Genomic DNA, 18,201 nt, shown 5'->3' on the forward strand with positions numbered 1-18,201 from the left:
AAAGGATTTTCTTTCGAAAAACAAAGTCTGAACACAAGCAAAAAGCTTCCATCACATCCTGAGTTTTTTTTTTTTTGTTTGCTCTGGCACATTGATACGTTCTATATGGCTTCCTGGAGTCGCAAGATTTGTTTTTCTGACACTGTGGCACTAAAGATACAGTTAACAGGTCAAGCCAAATCAGACAAACAGTAACTCCTTATTGTTCTGTCTGGATAGCAAGCCTGCTATCTCGCTCAAAGGCTGTGGATAAACACACAGTGTATGAGCCGCCTGCAAAGGCCACCTACCACACAGCAAACATCTATTAAAGATGGTGCTGAAGTCCTGTCTCGTTTTTATAAGGTTTAACAAGAGTGCTTGTTGAAAAATGTTAGAATAAACAATAAACAAGGTTTAGCCAGAGAGCTTGTTGAACACTGTTAAAATAAACCACCAGGACCCTCGCAATGTTCATTGTCTGCAAAGCATTGCGAGAGTGCTGGGCAGGGAGGGCCCTGAACTGCCCTTGCCAAGTGCATTGGCAGTGCGGGGGCCCCCCTGTGGACTCCTGCACCTGTTCGCCAAGATCCTGGTGTAGCTGGAGGTTCCCTGGTGGGCGGACCACCAGGGTTGTTATGCGGCAGTCGGACCGCCGCATCCGTGGCAGTCCAGACCGTCACCGCAAGTGTGGCAGTCCAGACCGCCACCGCAAGTATGGCGGTCATAAGACTACAGCCACACTCGTAAAGAGGCCCGAAATAAGGTTTTGCCAGAGACCTTGTTGAACATTGGTAAAGTGAACAATAAGCATGAAGGGGTAAAAAGACCTTACAGCTACTGCCGGATTGTTTTGAAGTATTCTTTTCTGCAAGACCAGAAGGATTGAGACATGCAGTCACTAATCTTCTGGAAACCGTGTTTGTTAGAAACTAATAACAGTGAGGTGCGCAAGAAGAAATGTTATACTATAAGGAATGAACTTGCATCAGCCTAATTATAATTTGTTGATACATTTGTAAAACATCGCAGGTGTTGTTGGTCTACAGCTGGTGAGGAGAGATAACAATGTGTACACATACTGGTGACCACAGATGGCCAGTGAGAAAATAGACCAGAGGCTGCTACAAATCCGAAATAATTTATAAATACTGATAAAAACAAAACGTGGCTGGAAAAAAACAACACAAATTAGTTTAAAAGTTAACCACAGGTATCATAAATAGCCTCATAGAAAAGTAAGCCATTGTGTAAATGGAGCATTTTCAGAACAGTAACTTAAAAAAACAAATGACAGAACTCAGCATGTTCCAATTTATCATTTACCATCACAAGAGCAGCTACACATTATACAGCCTAAAAGCACAACATTGTTAAAATCTGCTATTATCAGGAAACGCTGACTAGTGTTCAAATGGGGGAATACACTGACTGATACAGTGCATTACAGGAACGGTTACTTCTCATCTACTCATGGAATCTTTTATCATAACAGACTCTGGGCCTGATTACAACTTTGGAGGAGGGGGGTTAATCCGTCCCAAATGTGACGGATATCCTGCCCGCCGTATTACGAGTCCATTATATCCTATGGAACTCGTAATATGGTGGGCGGGATATCCGTCACATTTGGGACGGATTAACCCCCTCCGCCAAAGTTGTAATCAGGCCCTCTACAGCTACCATCATGTGGTTCTCCCAGTTCCTGTAAAGAGAAAGCAGAGAGGGACCAGTGCTTCAGCAGGGTTTGGCTGCTCCCACAACAGTGGGCGTGCTTTTTCCTGAGCTCTTCTGCGCCTGGTGCCCGGTGCCTGCGGTACATGCTTCATACTCTATATTGACAGTATCAAAAAATACTGTACATATATAGATACTCTGAAGTGGGGTCACTCATTTGCTATTTACGGCTGAGTTGGATGTTCTACTTGTCTTATCCCCATTTTAAACACTCTCTCTCCTCTCTTTCTATATATAACGTCAAATTGACATTATAGGTAAGTAAGGCAATGATAGCTAACTTTACATTAATAAGCATTTGCAATGCAGTAGGTCTCGCATTAGTGAGAATTAGAGGTCTTGGCATTGTAAATGATAATGACAACCTCGCATTTGGGACCTTATAAATATTTAGCCATGCAGCACATTAAATCTTTATCAGAAATAAACTGTTTGTGCATTCCTACATACACTTGGCATTAGAATGTAATGGTCTGAACAGCCCTTACAGAGCACCACAGTAAAAATAGCATTAGGAAGAAACATGGTCATGTAAACATATATTTAGCCCTTACAGGGCATAATCACATAAAAAAGAATGATAAAGAATATTGCAGTGTAACCAAATAATCAGCCCCTTGAGGGGAGAGTGTGTCACATATTTTTAGGCCTAGCAGGCCTTTTAAATATCATTTAATTGTGGAGTCAGTGGCACAAGAATGCAGTGCCGCAGGTCGTTATTAGATGTCCCTGTAGAGTCAACAGTAGAGGGTGCAGTACCACTGGTCGCGACTATATGTCCTTGGAGAGTCAACAGCAGAGAGTGCTATACCACTGGTTATGGCTACATGTCCCTCTAGAATCAATGGCAGAAGGTGCAGTACCACTGGCCGTGGCCAGAAGTCCCTGTGGAGCCAAAAGCACTATCAGAAATAAACTGTGTTTGTGCTTTAGGAGAAGGTGCAATAATATTGGTTGTAGCTAGATGTCCCTGTGGAGCCAACTGAGATAGTTGTTCCTTGGGCAATTATCATCCTTCAGCCCTCGAAGAGCATAGTGCATTTCACATTTGCAGGCTGAGCAAAGCTGTCAGAATATTATTACAAACAAGGCCCTTATAACACAAACTCCTCTCAGTTGTAAAAACAAAAGTTCCAGCTATAAGAGAATTTAAATATGTACTGAATGGTGGAAGAGGTTATGATTTTTGGTCCCCCTCTAACCTAGTGTGACCCACAAGTTCACCTGGACAGAAAGAGCACATGGTTCTGAATGTTTTTGTGGTAGTCCCATTGCCGTAGGACTACCACAGACTGAGCGAACTCGTCCAGAGCTAATTGCGTGGGCTTGGATGACCAGTGTATTGTTTATCAGATTCAAACATATTAGCTCTATGTGAAATTTGTTTAAGTGGTGCTCTAGTGCTTTTAAAGTTAAACATATCAGCTGTACTGCCTTCCTGGCAGTTACAAGCTTCTCATTCTTCATGACTCTGATACCTGTTGGTCCAAAGCAATTGCTACACTTAGGCCCTCATTACAACATTGGTGGTATTGACCGCCTACTGCCACGGCCGCCAACATACCGCCGCCGTGGCTACCAGCCGTCTACGCGTATCATGACTGCCGACGGTATTTCGCCAGAATGCTGGCGGAACACCGCCGATGGTCATGGCGGCGGCCGGCGGTAAGGCGGCGCTGCTGACAGCAGCACCGCCATGCCAGCAAAACACTGCTGACCGTATCATGAGCAATGATACGGCTTGGCGGTATTTTCTGGCGGACGCTGCTGCTGACAGCAGCGCCGCTGACCGTCTGTAGCCGGAGGATCCCCTGCAAGCAGGTAAGTCGGGTTCTCCGACCAGAGAGGGGGGGGTGTTGTGTGTATGTGTGTGGGGGTGTATGTGTATGTTTTGGTATGCATGCATGCGGGAGTGAGTCGCGTAGGATGCATACGTGAATGAGTGATTGTGAGTGTTGTGTGTTGTGAATGCATGTGTGTGACAAGGTATGTTGGTGTGTGTTGCGGTGTGGGTATGTATGTATGTGTGCATGCGTCGGTGGTGGTGAGAATGCGTGTGTGCATGTGTGTATATGGGTGCGCGTGTGGGTGTGTATATGTGCGAGGGGAGAGGGAGGAGAGGGGGAGACCCCTATCACTGATAGTGCCTACCACCATGGTTTCCGTGGTGGTAAGTTTGCCACGAAAACCATGGCGGTAGGCCGGGTCGTAATCCCGAGGGTGGGATTGCGACGGCCGCCGGGCTAAAGACCGAAGTCTCCAGCCCAGCAGTGGTTACCACCCTGGCAGTCGGTGTGTTAAATTGGCAGTCTTGGATGCCGGTAACTGCCATGGTCAAAGTTCCTTTTTTTTTACAGCCAGCTTGTTGGCAGTATTACCGCCGCTTTAACACCGACCGCCAGGGTTGTAATGAGGGCCTTAATGTCGTCAGGTGGAAAAGGAACAAGGGGTCGAGAAGGCCAAAGGTGCAAGTCTCTTTTTCCATTGACAACATGGCAGAGGGCTATCGTTATGATTTGCTGGGCTTGGACAGCGACTAATGGATTTCCAATAACAGACAGAATTGTTGCAGGTCTGATAATTAATGTGATTCTCAGAGTTTTTACAGGCTGCCAGGTATTCTGGTTTGTGTCAATAGAGAAACTGATTTTTTTTTTACAGCGGGAAGACCAGTTCTCAAGCTGTCCACTATTGTTTTAATGTCATTTATGGCATAGCCTTCGACAAGGGCTCTGGATTGGGTGCTTGATTTGTTTAATCATTTAAGCTTTCAAGTGGTGTGGAGCGATTGTAAAAAACTAAAGGGGGAGTATACAAAGGCTGGACGTTTACGGGTGATGCTGGTTGGGGTTTGTCCTTTCTAGGGGATGTCAGTACACCTTGTGTTAGATTCAAACAAGCAGGTCTGTCCTCTTTGGAAGCTGTTATTTATGCACAGTTGAGCAGGTTTGTGCTGCAACTGTCGACTTTTAATTTTCCTGTGTAGAACTGTGTTATTTAGGTCTTGAAGGGCCATAGCGAGGGCTGATTCCTCTCTTTATTCAAAATATCTTCCACAATGAGAATATATATCCCCTGCAGCGTACAGTTTTCAGCTGCATGTCTCTTAGGGGACTTGAGCTTCTTTCCAGCTAAGCTGTGGGCTGAATTCCTCTTGCCCATAGTTAGGGCCCAGCTGAATTTCTAGCTGAAAACAAATAATAATAGAACAAACTGGCAACACTTGATGAAAAGACTGGTCTTGTGATGCTCTTCGATGCAGTGGCAGGGAGAAATAACAGGTAAAATAGGAGCATACACCAAAACTTGACTGAGCTAAGGGCATTTGACAGATGACACACACACTAAAGGCATGTGTCCCACACGGTGGGGGACGTGGATGTGCTTTGTAGCGCTGGGAGCATCAGGCTCCTTCTCCCCTCCTTATGGAGTCAAAGGGTTGGGGTGGTGCTCTCCGCTGCAAATGCTGCTTGGGCCAGGGGTCTCCACGGTACACTAGTGTTGTCCCTTGCAGTGGGACATGGGGACATGCTTTGTAGCACTAGGGGCAGCAGGTTCTTCCTCCCCTCCTTGCCGGAGTCACTGTGGTGCTCTCGGGTGCAAAGGTTGCTAGGGTCTGGAGTCTCCCTGCACGCTGGTTATGTCTGGGTGACTGCCCACAAGAGATTGGCTATTTGCAAAGTGTTCGGTACAAGATGAGGCTTTGCATAGTAGGGCCTTCACCATCTCAGGAGCTTTTGGTGTGCTGAGGGAGTGGGCTCTGTGTGGAGGGGTTCTGCACACAGCGAAGACTGTTCACAGTAGGTACTTTCCTAACTAAGTCTGGTTCATTGTCCACAAGACGGAGGCAGTCTGCAAAGGATTTGGTATAGGGCAAAGGAAATTCATAGTAAGGGCTTGAGTGTCTAGAGGGAGTGGGTTCTCCATGAACAGCTGGTCACAGGTAGAAGACTGCATGCAGCAGGGCATGGCCACTAGTATCTGTTGACTGCCCAAAGGGTGGCTTTCCACAAAATGTTCGGTACAGGGCAAAGGCTGTGTGTAGGAAGAGCTTGGTTCACCTAAGAAGGCTTTTCATGTATGAAGATAATTTATGATTTACATGATTATGTGCCATTTAGAGCTTACTTTCATAACTAAAATGCTTTATTGGGTCACAGAGTAATTTGAGCAGCAATAGTTTGGATGAAGAAATTAGAGCCGTCGTCAGTGACGTTATTTGAGATATAAGTGATGTCATCAAATAGGTCATTGAACTTGTCATGAGTGATTTAATATTTGAGATCATAAGCAGTGTATGCCGGGAGCACAAGTTACAGTCAGGTCAGTAACTGTAACTGGATCCAGTGATTGGGTTTAAAAGACAATGTTAATCGGAGACACCAATACCAACTATAAAGTCACTTTAAACCTTTTTCATTTCAATGAGTTTCTAGGTTTTTTTAACGCAAATTTAGATATTATTAACAACTGTAACCTTTTTTCCAGCAAATGTCTCGTTTTTTTTTGTTTTTTTTTCCTATTCAGCCAAATGCACTACTGCCTATGGACTTTGCCTAATCCTGCCTAAGTGCATGGCATGGCCTTCGGACATGTGCAGCAGAGAATGGCTGCAGGTCTTGGCCTCTAGAAATCCTTCCATGGGCAGCCATTCCCCCATGCGCACAAACATTGCCCGTGTGCCTTAGTCGGTTGGCCACTGGCTAGGCCCTCCACATATTTCTCAAAGAGCAGACTACCTCCAGCGGCTCATGGCCTTTCGGCCAACGGGGTGGTTAGCCTCCGGCCAGAACCTGCACCCAACCCCCAGTGGACAACCATCCCCCCCCTAAACTCACATTTTTATTTTCATGTGTTTATGTTTTTATTAATTTACTTTTTTTTTTCAGTACCACAGTAACACTCAAGCTTTACCTCCATGGTATTGTGGTAACTTGGAAGCTTTCCCGTGTAAAGTTTGCAGTATACCATGGTACCATTAAGATGAAGCTTGTATGGCTGCTCCGGCAGGAGTACCAGTGGCACGAAAAATAAAAATATATGTTGGCCCTGGGGGTTCCTTTTAGACTTCCCATAAGTGCTAGGAAGTCAGGGTGCCGCCCCCCCCCTCCATTCTTCATGACACAGGGACCGTCTGAGTTACGTAACTACAACATTTTTCTCTGGGTTTGCCGCCAATCAATCATATTGCTCATTACAACCAATTAGAGGGCCCTATTCTTTGAATTTTTCAGTACCTCGGTATACCCACAGGACCATCTGTCCAGATATACCTTTCATGACTCCCCTTCTACCCCTCCCCCACTTCAATAACCCACAAGTTTCTCAAAAACGGCTGAAGGGATTTACACCACATAACAAAAAGCAGTCTTCCTGAGTAAAGTTCTATCTTTTTGCAAAATTTGGTGTAATTCAGTTAAGCCTCTTTTTGTGACAGAATTTTTGTTTGAAAATTAACATGGGAAATCAGTGTTTTGGGACCAACTTTTTATGTCGCAGAAAGGCATCTTGAGACCTTTCAGAAAGTTGACCTAAGAATGCATTTCACTCATTGATTCCCATTGGCTTTGTGGTTTGTAACTCACACTTTCTGGCTTTTCATTTGCTGGCTTTATTTCCCTTTGGCTGTCCAGGTTCAGTTTATCCCTCCTGTTACCTAATCTGTGTTTTCTGTATCCTTCCACAAACTCACTGTCTGCTCACATGCCTTTAAATCTTGTTATTATCTTGACACACTTCATGTGCATGCAAAGGCCAAGGCACGTTTACTTTTCTTTCTCTGACTGACTTCAAAGGTGAGAGAATTCATGTGACAATCTTGCTAGATGCTGAGAGAAGGAAACAGGTTTTTTTTTCTAGCCCATGACAATGTTTAAATTAACTAAGTATTTCAGAATATATCAGAATTATGAACGCACAAATGAAGCACAATTTTGGTTATTTCTGAAGTGTGTTGGAAACAAATACTTTAATATGATCAAAACTAGCTGATACAATTTCAACACATTTTTGCCTGTGCACTATATAGTTTTATTAGTAAAACTGTATGTTTGTCCAAATGTAAGGGTAATTTCAATTGAAAATGTGCTGTCTGTAATGGCAGTGTGCTACCACACCATGAATACTCCACTCTACGCCACTTCACTCTACTCTGCTCCACCCCACAACACTGCACTCTAAACTGCACCACTCTACTTTACGTCAGTCCACATCACTGCACTCTGCACCACTCTACGCCTCTTCACGCTACACGTCTCTACTCTACCCTGTACCACTCTATTATCCAATGCACCCTTTGCCACTCTACACCACTGCACGCTTTGCCACTGCACTCTACACCACTCCAGTCTAGGCTACACCAATATACTTTGTACAACTCCACTCTAGGCCACTCAACAACACTACACTTTACGCCACTGCACTCTATGCCAATACACTGTACGCCACTCTAATCACCTCTGCACCACTGCACTCTACATCACTTTACTCTACGCCATTGAACTCTATGCCAATCTATGCAACTGGACTCTACGCCACTTTACTCTATTCTGAAACAATCTACTTTACTCCACTGCACTCTATGCCACTCTACTCCATTTTCTGCATACTTCACCATTCTACTCTTAACCACTGCACTTTACGCTACTGCACTGTACGCAACTGTACTCTATGTCAATACACTATATGCCACTGCACTCTATGCTACTGAACTCTGCCACTCTAATCTGCACTTTTCCACTCTACGCCACTGCACTCTGCGCCACTGCATCCATGGCACTACACTCTACTCTGCACCACTCTATGCTACACTATTCTGTACCACTCTACGCCACTGCACTCTATGTCACTCAACTCTACTCTGCACTCTATGCCACTGCACTTTGTGCAGTTTTGCTCTGCGTCACTCAACTCCTTGCCACACCACTCTACTTTACGCCACTGCACTCTATGCCATTGCACTCTACTTGGCACTCTAAATGGCAGTGGTTTGCACTCTTCCAAGTAGGGACCCTGACTCTAGTCAGGGTAAGGGAGTCACACAGCTAAGATAACCCCTTTTCACCTCCTTGGTAGCTTGGTATGAGCAGTAAGGCTTATCTCAGAAGCAACTTGTAAAGTATTTGTACACAAACACAGTAACAGTGAAACACCACAAAAGTAATCCACACCACTTTTAGAAAAATAGCCAATATTTATCTGGGTTAAACAAGACCAAAACAACAAAAATCTCACATACACAAGCAAAGATACATAATTCTAAAGATGTAATCTCAGTAAAGCACTTAGTAACACTATAGCTCCAACTAGGGCTAGAACAACGTATTGATGGAGTTGTTCCCAACAGTCTGACTCCACTCCCGAAGGTGTGTGGGCTGGCTATAGAGTAGCACGGACCCCAGGTACAGTACCTTTGGAAAACGAGGAAAGAAAGACATTGCACTGAGTCGCGAGGTGAGGCGTTGCTAGAGCTGGTGCAGCGTTGGTTCCTTATTGCTACTTGGGAGGTGAGGAGTTGGTTCCCTACTGCCAGGCAGGGGAGGTGAGGTGGTATCAATGGCGAGGCGTCTGTTCCTTCTGATCCAGCATCGTCAATTAATCCAGCAGGTCAAGGCGTGAGGGGGTTACCTTTGCAGTGTTGCAATCACACCACAGAGCCATAGGCCCTGCGGTGGCATAGGGCCTGCAGCGTTGTTGCACTCAGAGGGGCCCATGGGTCTGAAGTCACTCTGGAGTCAATGTACTTGGTTTCTTCTGGGTTACACCAGAACTCACTCCCAAGGACCCAGGAACTGGATTTGGCACCACTTGGCAAGTCAGGACTCTCAGCAAGAGATCCCAGGTACTGGCAGATTAAGTCTTTGATGTCCATGAGACCTCTAACATGAGGCAAGCTCATTTCAAGCCCTTGGAGAACCTTGGAAAGCAGGATGTAGAAAGCAAAGTCCAGTCCTTTGACTCCCAGAACAGAAGCAGCAAGCAGTAGGCCAGCACAACAAAGCAACAGGCAGAGTGACAGTTCCACTCACGGCATCCAGATCTTCTTCCTGGCAGAATGTCCTCAGTTCATAAGTGTTCTAACTTTGTGGGGTCAGAGGTCCAGCACTTATATCCATTTCTGCATTTGAAGTAGGCAACCTTCAAAGAAAAGTTCACACTCCTGGGGGTTGGAGACTGCTTGAGTAAGGACAGGCTGAGCCCTAATTAGGTGCAAGCGTCAGCTCCTCCCAGCACTCTAGCCCAGGAAGACCCATAAGGATATGCAGGGCATACCTCAACTCCCTTTGTGTGACTATTTAGAGTGAATTCACAAACAGCCCAACTGTCATCCTGACCCAGACATATATTCCACAGCCAGACCGAGGCAGAGAATGATTAAGCAAGAAAATGCCCACTTTCTAAAAGTGCAAAAAGAACAGATGATGGATGGAATGCTGAACAATGCAAACATTCACCCCCCAGTGACAAAGATCTGGGTTTAATCCATCGAATCAATCTTGACCCTGTTCCTCATGGGAACAGTCCAGCCCGAGCTGCCAAGCCAGGTCCTTCCTGGACTGGAAACAAGCATCCTAGGACCGGTTTTAGGGTATCACCCTTCATCAGCTGGGCTGGCTTAAATCCAGTGGCACAGTTAGCATGGGACCCACGTCTGGGTTTACTCTTCCCACTTGAGGCGACAAATGCAAAAAAGAACAGATGATGGACAGAATGCTGAACAATGCAAACATTCACCCCCAGTCACAAAGATCTGGGTTTAACCCATTGTTTTCTAAAAGTGGCATTTTCAAACTTAGAATTTACAAACCAATTTCACCAAAAGATGTATTTTTAACTTGTGAGTTCAGAGACCCCAAACTACATATCTCCAGCTGCTCTCAATGGTAAATTACACTTGAAAGATATTCCAAAGTTACCCTTGAGAGAGATATCCTTTGCAATAGTGAAAAACTGATTTAGCAGTATTTCAAAATCAAGACATGTAAACAACACCAGTATATGTCCTACCTTTTAAATACACTGTACCATGCCCAGGGGGCTGCCAAGGGCCTACCTTAGAGGTGACTTACATGTAGTAAAAAGGAAGATTTGGCCCTGGCAAGTGGGTGCACTTGAACTGGCAATTCAAAACTGCACACACAGACATTGCAGTGGCAGGTCTGAGATATGTATGACACACTCAGCGCTGCAGGCTCAATGGTAGCATTTGATTTACAGGCCCTGGACAGAAATGGTGCACTATACTAAGAACTTACTAGCAAATGCAATATGCCAATCATGGATAAACCAATCACCAATGCTATTTAAACAGAGAGCACTTCCACTTTAGCAATAGTCAGCAGTGGTCAAGTGCCCGAGTACTAAAACCAGCAAAAACAAAATTCAGCACAGGATCAAAAACAAGAGGTAAGAAGCCAAAGAGATAGGGGAAACCATGCCAATAGCTGATAGGTCTAACACCAAGGTACAAACATATTAAAAGGCTGTTCTCAGCAGGCCCCGCGCCCAACCTCTCGCAGGCACTCAAGCCCCCCACGTGCACAGCCTTACAATATGTTTCTACCTAGGCTAGAATAAACAGATGTACTGACCCTCCTCTGAAATGCTAGTCTTTCTTTTAGATGGTATGAGAGAAAAAGGAATGTTTGTGGCACAGGCAGCAGTGACGCTACTCACCAAACACCACAGGTGTTTGGGCAACCACCATTTACTCTTTTAACATTTTGTAGGTCGTGGGAGCTCTGCAGATTTTGCACAATGATAATCTAGAGCTGGGGGATCGGGAAGGTAGATTCAGGGGATTCTTCACTAATCGGTAAGCTACATTAGGTGGATATTGTGAGAAAGGGCCTCTTTTGACATGGTAGCACCCCACCCACTTTTTGTCTGAAAAATGATCTGGTTTTAAACTGTAAGTTCACTGGGCCCCTGCTAGACAGGTTCCCCAGGGTCAGATCTTTTTCCCCAAAAATGTACTATGTATTGGCACTTCAGCCAGCCTTGTAAGTCCCTAGTAAATGGTACTTTTGGCACCTAGGGCATGGGTACTGAAGAGGGCCCCCCAGAGCTGCAGCACCAATTGGGCCACTCTGAGAGGCCCCACATCCACCTTATGCAGACTGCCATTGCAAGCGCATGACCTGGTGTATTTAAAAGTTGCAAACTCGACATGGCACTCACCAAGAGTGCCCTGTACACTAACACTGTATCCACTATAGGTAAGTTACCCCTGTGGCAGACCTTACAGCCCTATGGCAGGGTGTACTATAATGCATCTGAGGGCATATGTTTGCATGAGCAAATATGCCCCTACTGGGTCTTTACAAAATCTTAAAACATAGTAAGTGTACAGGGAAGCCACAGCATATACATGTGCTGGACACTAGTCATTACAAGTTCCCAAGCTACATGATGGCCTCTCTGAATACTGCATTTTTTGGTATCAAACAACTCAGAATAATAAACCCACACTGATGCCAGTGTTGGATTGATTATAATATGTACCCAGAGGGCACCTTAGAGGTGCCCCCTGCAAAACCTTACAGCTCTGGCATGAATGCTGGCCACCAGACCCCAATCTAGCTTCCTGAGGTGGGAGCCTCTGCTCTCAGGAACCAGAACACTAAGCCGTTCCTGTGTGGAGGTGTTACACCTCTTCCCTCAGGCAGGCACCCAGGCCGAGCAGTCAGCTTCAAAGGCCGCCTTTGAAATCTGACCTCTGACTCTGCTATCAGCAGATGGCCGCCTGACTTTGAGAGGAAAAAAACAGCGAGAAAACTTAGTCAGAGTAGGAGGAGTGGCCCTCCTCAGCCTGCACCACCCCCCATGTGTGGCAGGCAAGGTGATCTCTCCATTTCATTTTCCTCCATCTTGGATCACAGGAAAATAGCCAATCAGGGTTAGGGATGTGACCACTTCCCACAGGAAGTGGTCACATAGCGGGTGTAGTCACCCTAAGGTACGTGGCCCATTGGCCACTACCAGGTACTCCCCCCTAAAGCCCACTAAAACCAGTATTTAGTGGGCATCTCTAGACCTGCAGATCAGATTCAATGGACACAAGAAGACCAGCGACAAAGAAGACCCAAGGCTCGGGAACAGAAGTCCTGCTACAAGAAGAAAACTGCACCAAACCATGCCTGCTGCACCCAGAAGTCAACAATTGCCGCTGAGGGATCAACTGGACATCAGATGGACTCCAAGAAACCCCAGAGGACCTCCAGCTTTCTGAAAATTGCCAAGAACTTCCCTCTGAGTGAAGGCATCACTCCCTGCACCCTGCAGGAAACGAGTGAAGTCCAGTTCACTGACTGGCCACTTTCCAACAAACCAGACACAGCAGCCTGACCAAATTCCACCCATGGACCGTAGGACAAACCCTACCAGTATGCCACGCTTGGTGGTACTGCAACCTCCAGAGGCTGAGACATGCCATAGCCCGGGGTACTGGACACCCAACTTTGGATGCCCAGAAGAAAAGTCCACTCCGGACTCTCCAAGACCAGAAGCAAGCACCAGTCGAGGGACTTCAAGACACCCATGATCCACCACCTAGACTGACAGTGCTGACCTACAATCCACCCTCAAAGTGACCTGCACCTGGCTCCAAAGACTCCTTGACCACAACCCTTGGCTGGCCTATCTGCACTGCACCTGGTCTCACTGGCCCCTGCATTGGAAATCCAGCTGTGCTCAGGAGGTCCCTAACCCCTTGCGACCTCTACGCTCCAAGGGGATCCACTGGACTTACTTTTAAGTCCACCCGTGCAGTGTGTTTCCAAGTGGTCCACTTCTCCGTTCTGCACCAGTTCCAAGACTTTCAGCCGCTGCTCCCGCTTGAACCGGGAATCGCCTGAACTCCTCCCACTGGCCTAAAGGACATCTCAATGCCCTCGACCTAAAAACACAAGGTGACACTTGTGAGAGCATTGCCTGATTTTATATGCATTTTTAAAGATTTCTCCCATTGATTCCTATGGCGCGTAATTATGCACATAAAGACTATTTTTGCTGAACTTTGAAAAATCATAACTTTAAAAGTACTTACCTGATTTTGATGAGCTTGGTCTTAAAAATGTTATAAAAATCAGAAGTATTTTTGTAAATTGTTCTGGAGTTATTCTTTTGAGTATGTGTTCACATTTATTGATATTGTGAGTACAACAAATGCCTAGCACACCTCCAAGATAAGCCTAAGTGCTTGTCCACACTACAACAAAAAACAGAGCATTAGGTGGTCTTCTTTTTACCTTTAGATACAAACGTGGGGTTGCTTGGACTCTGCACAGTGCACGTCTTCTTTGTACTCTATATAGAGAGCCAGCTGCCTACAGTTATGTATTAGGAGCCAGATTTGTATGGATTACTATTTACACACATGTGAATAAACTTTGTATGGCAGAAGTTAGTTGTGCATTGATATGATCATGGCGGAGGCCAATTTCAAGGCTAGGCAACAGGCAGCAGGATAAACTCTCCGTTCACATGCCAAGCATAAATTAGTTAACATACCAAGCATGGAGAGGAAATGGGGTATATAAGAGCAGACAGAGAGGAGATTTTACAAATAAAACTGGTGAGGCAGAAAGAATTTACAGGAATGAACTGACAGTGGTGAGTGTGTCCTTAAAGAAATACACAGAGTGGGGCATGTGCCTAAGGCCTTTGCATCATGATCAAACCAAGTTATGAGAATCTCGACCCCGCAATGTTGATGACTGGGCAGAGAACAATGTGACCAGTTCATTGGGAATGTTATGAATTTTGATCAAATATGCTGAAATAGACAGATGAACTGTTAAAACATATAAGGAACTGAATGAAGTTGTAGACACAAAAGGAGTTAAAGAAACAGTGACAAGTTTCCATGGAATCACAGAGAGGCTGAATACACTGGAGGAGACTACAAAAGTGAAAAAAGCTCATATATTTGAGAGATAAAGAGGATTCTGATCTATACTACCAAGACCCCACCAACAACACAAACAAATTCAACCACTGGATCACCAACTGCACCCATACCCAGGTGCCCCTGAAAAACCCAAACCTTAAAAGATTCAGCAAACAAGTTAGCTGCTACAATTCTAAATCAAAAGGAAATGGAGAACTACCAGAGGGACCAGCACTAGAAACACCTACAAGGTCACTCTTAGACGCTATCACCATCAAGTGATATAGACCAAGAAAAAGGGCGTAACCCTGAAAATCATATTTAGCTCCAATAACTACAAGGAATCTTTTACCACTGTCAAGGAATTTACCAACCTAAGCTGCCCTCATCCTCCTTGAACTCTTTGCTGTCTTCAACACCTTCTCCCACCACACACATCACCAGACTACACACAGCAGGAATACAAGGACCAGCTCTCAAAGGGATAGCCTCCTTCCTCTCCAGAAGCATTCAATGAGTCAGGCTCACGCTGTTAACATCAGAAACCAAAGAGCACATCTGCAGAGTCCCACAGGGACCATCACTCAGTCCCACACTTTTCAACTTGTACATTACTCCTCTGGCTAACATCATCAGATCCCACTGAATCAACATCATCTCATATGCTGACGACACCAGCTCATTTTTTCCCCTCTCAGATGACACCATAAACACCAAGCCAAACATCAAGCAATGCATGATGAATGTGGCCAATTGGATGAAAGAAAGCTGCCTCAAGTTTAACGGCAACAAAACTGAAGTGCTGATCTTCAGAAATAAAAGCTCACTGTGGGACTTCACCTGGTGACCATCCGAACTTGGACCCCCCACACCCCAGCCGACCAAGCTAGGCACCTAGACCTCATCCTGGACACCACCTCACCATGAAGTCCCAGGTCAACGCCGACGCATCCTCATGCTTCCAAATCCTCTGTATGTTACGCACAATCTACGAGTGGCTCCAATTGGGCACCTGACGTATCACCACGCAGGCCCTAATCACAAGCACATTGGACTGTAGCAACACACTCTACGCCGGCATCCCATCCCACCTTCTTCACAGATTTCAAACCATTCAAAATGCCGCTACCAGACTCATGTTTGACCTCATGCACCAAACCCACACCACAACACCTCAGAGAGCTCCACTGACTCTCTATTCAGAATTGCTGCCAGTTCAAACTACTCATACATGCACTGAACTCTACAACACAGGACCTGCAAACTTTAATTATCGCCTTTACTACCATCAAACCACCACCTTCGCTCAGCATCATTCTCACTGGCACACACCCCACATCCACAGAAGCAGAACAAGAGGTCGATCATTCTCCTTCCAAGCTGCCAAATCTTGGAATGAACTCTCCCAACATATAAAACATCCTCCTCACTTCTTGAATTCCACAAGAAGCTGAAGACCTGGCTTTTCAATTAGTCTTCTTGCGGGACAATCAAGACAGCCTATACTCAGGCACTGCCTCACCACATGCCTACACTTACCTACTTAGGGCCTGGATACCCTCATGGGTGACAAGCAGCGCTCTACAAATCGACCTTACTTGCTAAATGATTTCATAGTATGAGAAGACAAAGCAAAGCAGAGGAACAAAATAGAGGTAAACAGGATGCCACTGCTCATGAGAACAGTCCTAATTTGAGTACAAACACTCACCAGGATGATGCAACTAGGACAGATGACAAAGTGAAGTCCGGCCACATCTCAATATTGAACACATTTCATTTTTTGTGGCTGGACAGGTGCATGAAGCACAAACAGTGAAAGGGAAACGGAAACAAAGAAGAGTGGGTCAAAGCCAAAGAAGGAAAGAGCAGACAAACTGGGATAACTATGAGAAACAAGAAATAACCAGTGATGACAAAACAGTAATTAGTCAACTGAAGATGAACTTACAGATTCTGACATAAAAGCCCTAACTGTGGGACTATCATTTTGTGAAAAGTCAGAATTTGATTATATTCAGACTCAAATAGATCTGTATAAATGTACTAGGAACTCGAGCTAATGAATATTCATAAAAACAATGTTAATAATTTGTGTACAGCATTGAGAGAGTCCAACGATACTGAATATAGCAACTTACTGACATCAGATTTAGACATAATGAAAGAATTGTTGGAACTGGAGAATAAAAGTGCAAGCAACACCCGGGAGTATTAGTGGGGAAATAATCAGGGGTGTGGAATTTATATAGCCCGACTCCAAGGACATATTGTTTGGGATCAAGGACAACAGGTTTTCATGTTTATTTTGTCCTTGGGACAAGTAGGTCCTACCCTTTGCAGCACAAACCCTTTGGCTGCCAGTTTACAGAACCACATTATGGATCAAAAAAGGGAATTGTCTGCCCTTAAGGCAGTCTTTGTGTCCATATGTTAATGCTGTTCGAACTTGTACGTATGTTTCATTAATGAAAAGCCTTTATTATTAGGGTGAGCATTTCGAGGAAATATTGTAAGCTTGTATTGCACTGCTTGACAGTGGTCCCAGCATAAAAATATCTACATACGTTTGCAAAGTAAAACAATATGAGGCTACGCATATATTGCTCCCAGAATGCTCTCTGATTAGATGCAAATATCTGCAGAAGCTTGAAAGCAAGATTGATGAGTCTTTCAAATTAAATGTTCACCAAAAATGTGTCTAGGAAAATTTTGTTTTGCTCAACTACTATGAAATTTGAGGTACCATTTCTTTGAAGCATCATCTAGTAAAATGTGTTGATGCATGCTTTTTTTCCCTAAAAAATACACAGAAAAGAAAATCAGTGCAACCAATTTCAACAAGACTTAGGGAAACATGAAAATAAACAATCAATGGTAAGGCCAATGGGTCTGACATTGGTAGTCAGTCTTTTGGTTTGGTCAACGTGTATCTTGTTTTGACATGATTTTTGGTAAAACTATTGTTGCGGGAGCTGCCAGGCCCTCACTGTAAGTAAGTAAGGAGTAAACTTTCAACTTTTCTCAGTATAAGAAAAAATTAGATAAGGGTTGGTGAATACCCCTAAAACGTGCAAGTTAGTAGGTTTGCACAGACTCAAAAGCACATTCCCTCTCTGGAACTTTTACTTACCGCTACCTCCAGCCCCATTATATAAATCTGTGGTAAGATGACAAAATGTGTAGAATTAAAATCTTACTATAGCTTGAGCCCGGACATAATCAGAAAGACTATTATCAGAGCTCATATATAATGAGATTGTTGCCATATTTTTCTGCCACACTATGTGGCACCAAAAGGACAAGTGTTTTTTTTTTACAGGACAGGTAGATTTATGAAGCAGCCTGTCCCATGTACAAGTAGATATTTTAATAAATTCCACAACCCTGATGATACTTCAAAGTTAGAATATATATATCACGGAAGAAGGTCTGTACCACTATTTGTACTCAATATTTCACATGATGGCATAGATGTGTTTTTTTGAGAAACAGTGATTGGAGAACTTCACAGTTTGCAAATCAAAACAAGCTGGAGAGGATTGACCACATGTCAACAGTGCAGTGGATATTTATAAACAGAACGTCATTAAATT

The 18,201-nt window shown here is 44.7% G+C and overlaps 2 protein-coding genes across 3 annotated transcripts in view; one reads left to right on the plus strand and one right to left on the minus strand.

Moving 5' to 3' along the window:
• The window catches only part of LOC138286969 (zinc finger protein 208-like), a 183,059-nt gene that overhangs the window by 87,746 nt on the left and 77,112 nt on the right, over positions 1-18,201 (plus strand). The window lies entirely within an intron of this gene.
• The window catches only part of LOC138287357 (zinc finger protein 268-like), a 35,622-nt gene that overhangs the window by 11,526 nt on the left and 5,895 nt on the right, over positions 1-18,201 (minus strand). The window lies entirely within an intron of this gene.

Source organism: Pleurodeles waltl, chromosome 4_1 (assembly GCF_031143425.1).
Source record: "Pleurodeles waltl isolate 20211129_DDA chromosome 4_1, aPleWal1.hap1.20221129, whole genome shotgun sequence".
NCBI classification, from domain to species: Eukaryota; Metazoa; Chordata; class Amphibia; order Caudata; family Salamandridae; genus Pleurodeles; species Pleurodeles waltl.